Raw genomic sequence first — 6992 nt, forward strand, 5'->3', positions numbered from 1 at the left:
GAGGTTGTAAACTCTTAGGTTCTCAGCAGTTTTATCACATAAATTAGGAGGGCTACCTTACTAACAGATATAGAAATTGCAAGGTATTTTTGGGGGCCTTGAAAAGGGAGGAATTCACCTAGATCTATTGAGAAAAATCTGGATAAACCCTTGACTTGATCTTACTAACCCTCAGAGGTTCAGTCTGAGACTCCTTATAAATGTTTCACCAAAGCAAGAAGAATATATGTTCAATTAGAGTTATATAAATTATCAGGCCAACTTTTTTTACTTATTTTGCAAACCGATTATTGTCAATTTTGATATATATGGTAGAAATAAGGGTCATTTTAGAGAGAGAAAAAAGATGTTTTAATGAATGTTAAATCCAAGTTTTTTTCATGGAGTTCTGTATTGACTAAGACTCACTTCCTGGATAGTTCTTTGCTGTTACACTATATGAATGTAAACTTTAATTGAATTATTAAAAGGACACTCTAAGTTTGTTTCTGAATCTTATCTCAGTAATTTTTGGATGAAGATTACTACCTGCCACCAGGGGATTATACATATTGGAAAAGACATCATTTAAAGGACAACTCAGATGGGAAGGCTCTCAGAAGTTACTCTTAACTAGCTAATATGCAGCAAAACTAAAGGTAACTGACCTAATATTCATATTTCTCAATTAAAAAGAGCCCCTGAACCAGACTGGTCTATAGAGAGGACTGCTGACCTCAAACTCACCTTGAAACAATGTTCAAATAGAAGACTCTTCATTTACACCTGAATGAGAAGACAATCAGAAGTAGACAGCTAGCCCAAGATCCTGGACCTAACTCATATGATAATTTATAATGCTTTCTTGATATCTTGGAACTTTGTATATGAATCAAGTGTTTCCTATCATGGGTATGATTCTATTCCTATTTTAAAAATCAACCCAATTGTTGGGTTTGCAGCCAATTATCTGTGTCTGGTACTTTGGGGTTTGCTTGATGGATTTCTCCCCTCCAAGATTCTGATTGGAAACCTCTTAGGAAATTTATTTTAGAAGAAAGAAAGTTCAGTCTACTCTTAATATTACTACATGGGATCCTCTCATCTGGCCAGTTAATAATACCTACTCTGACCCTGGTCATAAATATGAATTTTCCTCTAAAGTTATTTAAGCTCAGTCAAAGCAACAAGGGAATGAATCAGCCAAGGAATGAAACCTCCCACAATTACAGGATGAATTTATGTGGTTAACACCAGACTCTGGTCATTTGAATTTTAAGGGCCCTTACGTTAAACTAAGGATAACCAGCTTGGTAACACTAAGAAATTGGGTTGAGAGACTTACAGACAGTGCCAATACATAATTTTCCTGGAAGATAAAAAATGGTACAGAATAGACTAAGTCAGATGACCTGAGAATATATTGGGCTGCATGTAATGGAAGTTCTTGACTTAACTCCTACTTGCAACTTTATTAATACTGCTATCTATGTTATTTGTACTTTGCCTGTTTTACAAGATTGTTGTTTCCTGCATTGCCAAATGTGTGACTGAGCCTCTGACAAAACATATAGTTTTATATGAGATCAATAATTGTAATAGTGTAATTCTAGGTATGGAAAGTTACAATAAGAAGGGATTTTTCCTGGACAATAACAGACTAGTAAGACAGGTGATCCAGAGTCCTTTAGCTGCTGTTATGACCTAGTCCAGTAAAGTACATTAAGTGGCCTATCAGTGAAATATTTGCTAGGCTTAGAGATGGGCCTTCCTAGCACTGTGGGATGAAATGATCATGGAATGCCTCATGAGCCATGGTTGAACTTACGACCATGAGGGGGCCATGTCAACTACAAATTGGTACTTGCCCTCTATTTCTACAAGGATTAGATCATGTGCTGCTTCAGCTGCTGACTTTCAACACCACCTCTTGAAAGGAGTTCATGATGGAGAGCAGAAATGAGTCTCTCTGCATGGGGGTGGGTGTGAGGGACTGGCAGAATAGGTCTTCAGATATTTTCAGGAGCCAATTTTATGAGCCCAATTCTTTTATCTCCTTATATCTAGAAAAACACTAAAATCCTTCATGGTGATGACTGCTCCTCATGACTAGCAAAATCTGCAAAAAGAATTGTGCTTGATTGCATGTACTCCCCCTTCACCAAAATCATATATATATATATACTGACCTTCCCTCCACCCTGCCTCTTTGGAGCAATTTCTCAGAGCTATCTGAAATGCCGTTTCCCGGACTATTGTCCTCATTTTACCACAAATAAAACTCTCATGTTGTGTGTTTTTTTCAAGTTGACAATAGCCTCCAGAACTCTTGGTCTTTTCACCTCTTACTTGAGTCCCTCAGTTCTCTGCCCACTGCCATCATGTTTTGCACCACTGTTCTCTCTCCATCTTCAATGTTCACTGTTGTTTTAATTACCCTGGAAAAAGCAAAGGACAGTGTTTAAGGTAGCATTGTCAGACAAAATACAGGACGCCAAGAAGCCCAACTAAATCTGAATTTCAGTTAAATGAATAATGTTTTTAATACGAGTGTGCCCCAGATATTTCATGGGTGTATATTCATACTAAAAAGTAATTTGTTATCTTCCTGAAATTCAAATTTTAAATGGACATTTAAAATATTTTATCTGCTAAATCTGGTAATGCTAACAGCACAAGTTCTGATATCAGAATGACTTAATTTGAATATTATGTTTATTCTGAGTAGCTGTATGATTTTAAGCAAAAAGTTTTAGCATTTCTTATCTTAATTTCTTCCTGTTTAAAATGAGGATAATGATATGAATTATCTAATAATGATTACTGAAAGAATTACTATATATGAATAAAGTGTAGATTGTCTATCATATAATCGAAATGGTAACCATTGATATTACTAAATGACAGTGGCTAATAATAGTGTTCCTCTTGTTAGATAGATGTGCATTTAACAGGTAAGAAAATCTTCAGTTACATGGATAAAGCTCTATAGTAGAAATTTAGAGAACTTCACATAGATAGCTAGTCTTCCCAAGGAATGCATGGATCATTTTTATATACTTAAATTTTAAGTACAATTCATCAGTGTCTTAAAAAAATAAGACACTTTTTGTCTTGTTTTGTTTTGTTTGGAAGCACTTTGTTTTGTTAGGAAGCACAATATAACATCAGTAGCTTTTAGGTCTGAGACATCATATAAAACCGGGATACTAAAGTAGAATATTCAAAGTAATCAGTGCCTTACACCCAAGATGTGGTCCTCTCTTTCGTGTCTCAGGTCACTTGATTTGGTCAACAGATGGCAAGCAATAATTTCATAAGTCACTCTGCATCTGGGTAATGTATCAAGAAGCAAATAACTTTAGAGAAGAACACAGAAATAAAGATTCAAAGCAAGGCAAGAAAGAATCAAAGAAAATGACTAACAATAAGGAAGACCCAGTCAAAAGATTTGGTGTTCATGAATATATCTTCATTTACTTAAGAGCTGCAAGGAAAAAGCAGAGCCAGAGTCTAGGAATAATAGCATTACTGAGTGTGTTTCGGAACAAGAATGTCAATACTGATACAAGCAGAAGAGAAGGTCAAAATATTTAACAACTCACATGAGCAGGAAATGCAGTAGGTAGCATTAGAACTGGGAATTAAAGATCCCTCATTTGTTTGTTGCTGGATCATAAAGAGATACAAGGATTCAGATGGAGGAGTCAGAGTGGCCAGGATATTTATGGGAGGAAGGATTTGGAGGGTTAGGGGGTAGCAGCTTCATGCCAATTGGTACAGAAATTTTCAACATGTTTAATAATCAGCAAAGGTACTCTGGTGGATGACCCTGGATAGAAGATTCAAACTAGGGTACGAATAGGCCAAGCAAGCACAACTACCAACAGAGATTATCTAGAGCTACGTGTTATAACTCTTATGACCCTAAAGTTGGATTGTGGTGATTTACTTTTGTTCTTTGATTCTGTATCAGGTGGACTGTAAACTCAGTGAAAAGTAGTAATGGTATCAATTTTGTTCATCATTTATCAGGATTGCCTATCACAGTGCTTAATGAATATTTGTTTAATGAATAAAGAGCCAGTCAGTTTCTCCTAGTGCCTGGAGTGTCCTAAGAACAAATCTTTCTAGAGGATGAAAAGCTCTGAGAATTCCTTCTGATCTTGAACTGCCCTTGGAGATCTGCTCCAGACAGAAACTGGTCCCTATCATTTAAACTCCTGGATATCAATTCCTAAGCCTCACCTCAGGAGAACACTAAAGTGCTCTATGATTATATGGCTTCCCTAAATCAGAGCTGAACCCTTAAATGAGAAGGACAGAACCACACAAGTCACTGGTATCCTGACCTGTTTCTCAAACTTTTTTCAATTCCACTCAAAAGTTTATTTGGCAAATATGTGTCCAGTTTACAACTATAGACAGAAATAAATTTCAGGAACAGCCTACCTATAGACTTCAGTCACTCTCAGCTAAAACCAAGGTCTTATGACAATATGTTCCCCATGATAAACTGCCTCCATTCATTTGGGGAAGTAAAAACCAGAACTACACTGCAATTCTGTAAGCTACAAATTTCTCAACTTTAAATAGAAATAACAGAATAATTCAAAGAATTAGCTGCCCACAGCAATGATTCAGTATTTTTAATTGATGTCAATATACCTTATGACATTTTTATTTAAGAACTTACCTTAAATAGAATTGTCTAAAAATTATTTCACTAGATTTCAACAATTTATGCTGTACTTTTACACTATAGTAAATATAAAACCAGCATTTTTACAAATTTCTACTAAATCTTAAGGAAGTGAACACTACATGAATGGGATCAAAAGTCCCAAATTTGTAATAAACTCTTCAAAAGGACAGTTATAGTTATTTTTTCTTTAGGAAAACATTTTTGCATTGTTTCCTTTTTTGCTTTCAAATATTATTTTTCATGGATTTTTGCACATACATAACTGATTGGCTAATTTTCCATGCAAATGAATAGTATGAGAACATTAATTTACAAATTTCTTTCCTTCTTATACTAACCGAAAATAATTGCTGACCAATTTTCATAATTATTCTGGTTTATTGTACATACTAATCCTCATCAAAGCACCCCTCCACCCTTCATCCAAATACACATTATGTAATAATGCTGCATTAGTCAAATTACCTGGAAAATTCATTTTATTGGATATAATACATATACTCTTGCCTCAAAGCAACCCTACGAAAAGGAAAATTACATGTGGAAAGATATCCCTAGAAAGCAGTTTATTTTGTTTCTTACTTCCAAAAACCAGTTTAAATAAGACCCAACTGTTAACGGTCAGAAAGAGCCAGAAATTCTGCTTATGACTTTGAATGGAGCAGGTTCGTATTATCACTGGCCTTAAGAACCTCAGGAGGAAAAAAAGAACCTCAGGTAGACTGACTTCTTTCAGAGACTAACTCATGAGACAGAGAGTTGAAGCCTAAAAATTTCAGAAGTCTAGTAGCCTATCTCTTGAATTGCTTTTAATTATTCAAGAATGGTCCTGACAGAAAATTACTTGTAACTGTGTCAGACCCACTCTGGGCCCCACAACAGTGACCTGAAACCTAAGTATGGTATATAAGGTCAACTGACCTATGCAGGAAGGGAGTGACACTATATTGGGCATCATTCTTAATGTACCGGAATTCTTCTTTACCTAGATATATGATGATCCTCTCACACTGCTGAATCTATAACATTCTCCATACTTACAGAATCACAAAAGTAATACTTTCAGTTCCTGAAAGAGGAAGACAAAGAAATTCATCATTCCATACATTTCAAATAACATTTTAAAAGGGACCTGCACAGTAATATAAGTGAAACCTATAATGAAAGAATGAAGAGTGACTACGTAGGGTCAAAATACACTAAACCACAACCTTTATACATATTTCAGTCAAGTACTAAAGGCAGTAAATATGAAGTCAAGATGAAAATAACACTAAATTTGCAGGATGAGTGGCAGTGGGGCAGAGACCCTGGTGGGTTGTGAGGCCGGCACGGGCGGCAGCACCAAGAAGAAGGACTCTCTGGGGTTCATGGGCTCACCAGCCCACCTCATGATCAAGGATCTTGGAGAAATTCATTCAAGGCTGTTAGATCACAGACCAGTTATCCAAGGTGAAACCCTTTACTTTGTGAAAGAATTTGAAGAAAAACGTGGTCTTCAAGAAATGTGAGTTCTTGAAAATCTGAAGAATATGATCCATGAGACAAATGAACATACTCTTCCAACGTGTAGAGAAACAATGCAAAACAACTTAAACCAAGTTCTCCAGAGACGGCAAGCAGCTACTGACTCAGTCTGTAGATTCTAGCAGAGGGAACAGGAGTGAAAAAAGATTCATAAAGACCTTTTAATAGCTAGTGAGAAACAGCACGTCATGCAGTGGGAGGATTTCATGAAAGAGCAGCACAGCAAACAGGCAGAAGTGGATGAGGAGCACAGGAAGTCCATGGAGAAGCTGAGAGAGCAGTATGCAGAGATAGAGAAGGACCTGGCAAGATTCTCAACCTTCTGAGAACTTGAACCACAGCAATAACAAACTAATGAGAAAAACCTGACACCCTCCCCCAGCAAAAAAAAAAAAAAAAAACTGCTCCCACCAAACCATTTAGCCTCTGCTTCAAGCTTAGCAATATATTCGATGGCACTTTTCTGTCGGAAAATGGAGCCCTCTCCTTGAGTCTTCTCTATTTCCTACAGCACTGCCACATCTTTCCAGTTTCAAGTGCCTCTCAATGATTATTCGAAGGGGAAGTAGTTGGAGGAAAGTGGTGTCCACCTGCTCTCAGTTAATGTGGACCAGTTTTGGTTTCCATTGATTGATTATCTCAGAGAACTAACCATAAGTACAGACTTCTTAGGGAAGTAATATAGTGCATCCTTCGGCAGGGTCAATGTTAGTTTATCATTGTGGCTTAGAAAGCAGGGATGGTGTCTGCCTGTCGTGGCCTCCTTGGTTCTTGAAGGAAT

At 36.7% G+C, this 6992-nt stretch overlaps 1 pseudogene; it reads left to right on the plus strand.

The window, feature by feature from the left end:
• The first annotated feature begins 5970 nt into the window (after positions 1-5970).
• Positions 5971-6537, plus strand: LOC122435263 (annotated as a pseudogene).
• Positions 6538-6992: the final 455 nt, after the last annotated feature.

This window comes from Cervus canadensis, chromosome X, assembly GCF_019320065.1.
Source record: "Cervus canadensis isolate Bull #8, Minnesota chromosome X, ASM1932006v1, whole genome shotgun sequence".
Taxonomy (NCBI): domain Eukaryota; kingdom Metazoa; phylum Chordata; class Mammalia; order Artiodactyla; family Cervidae; genus Cervus; species Cervus canadensis.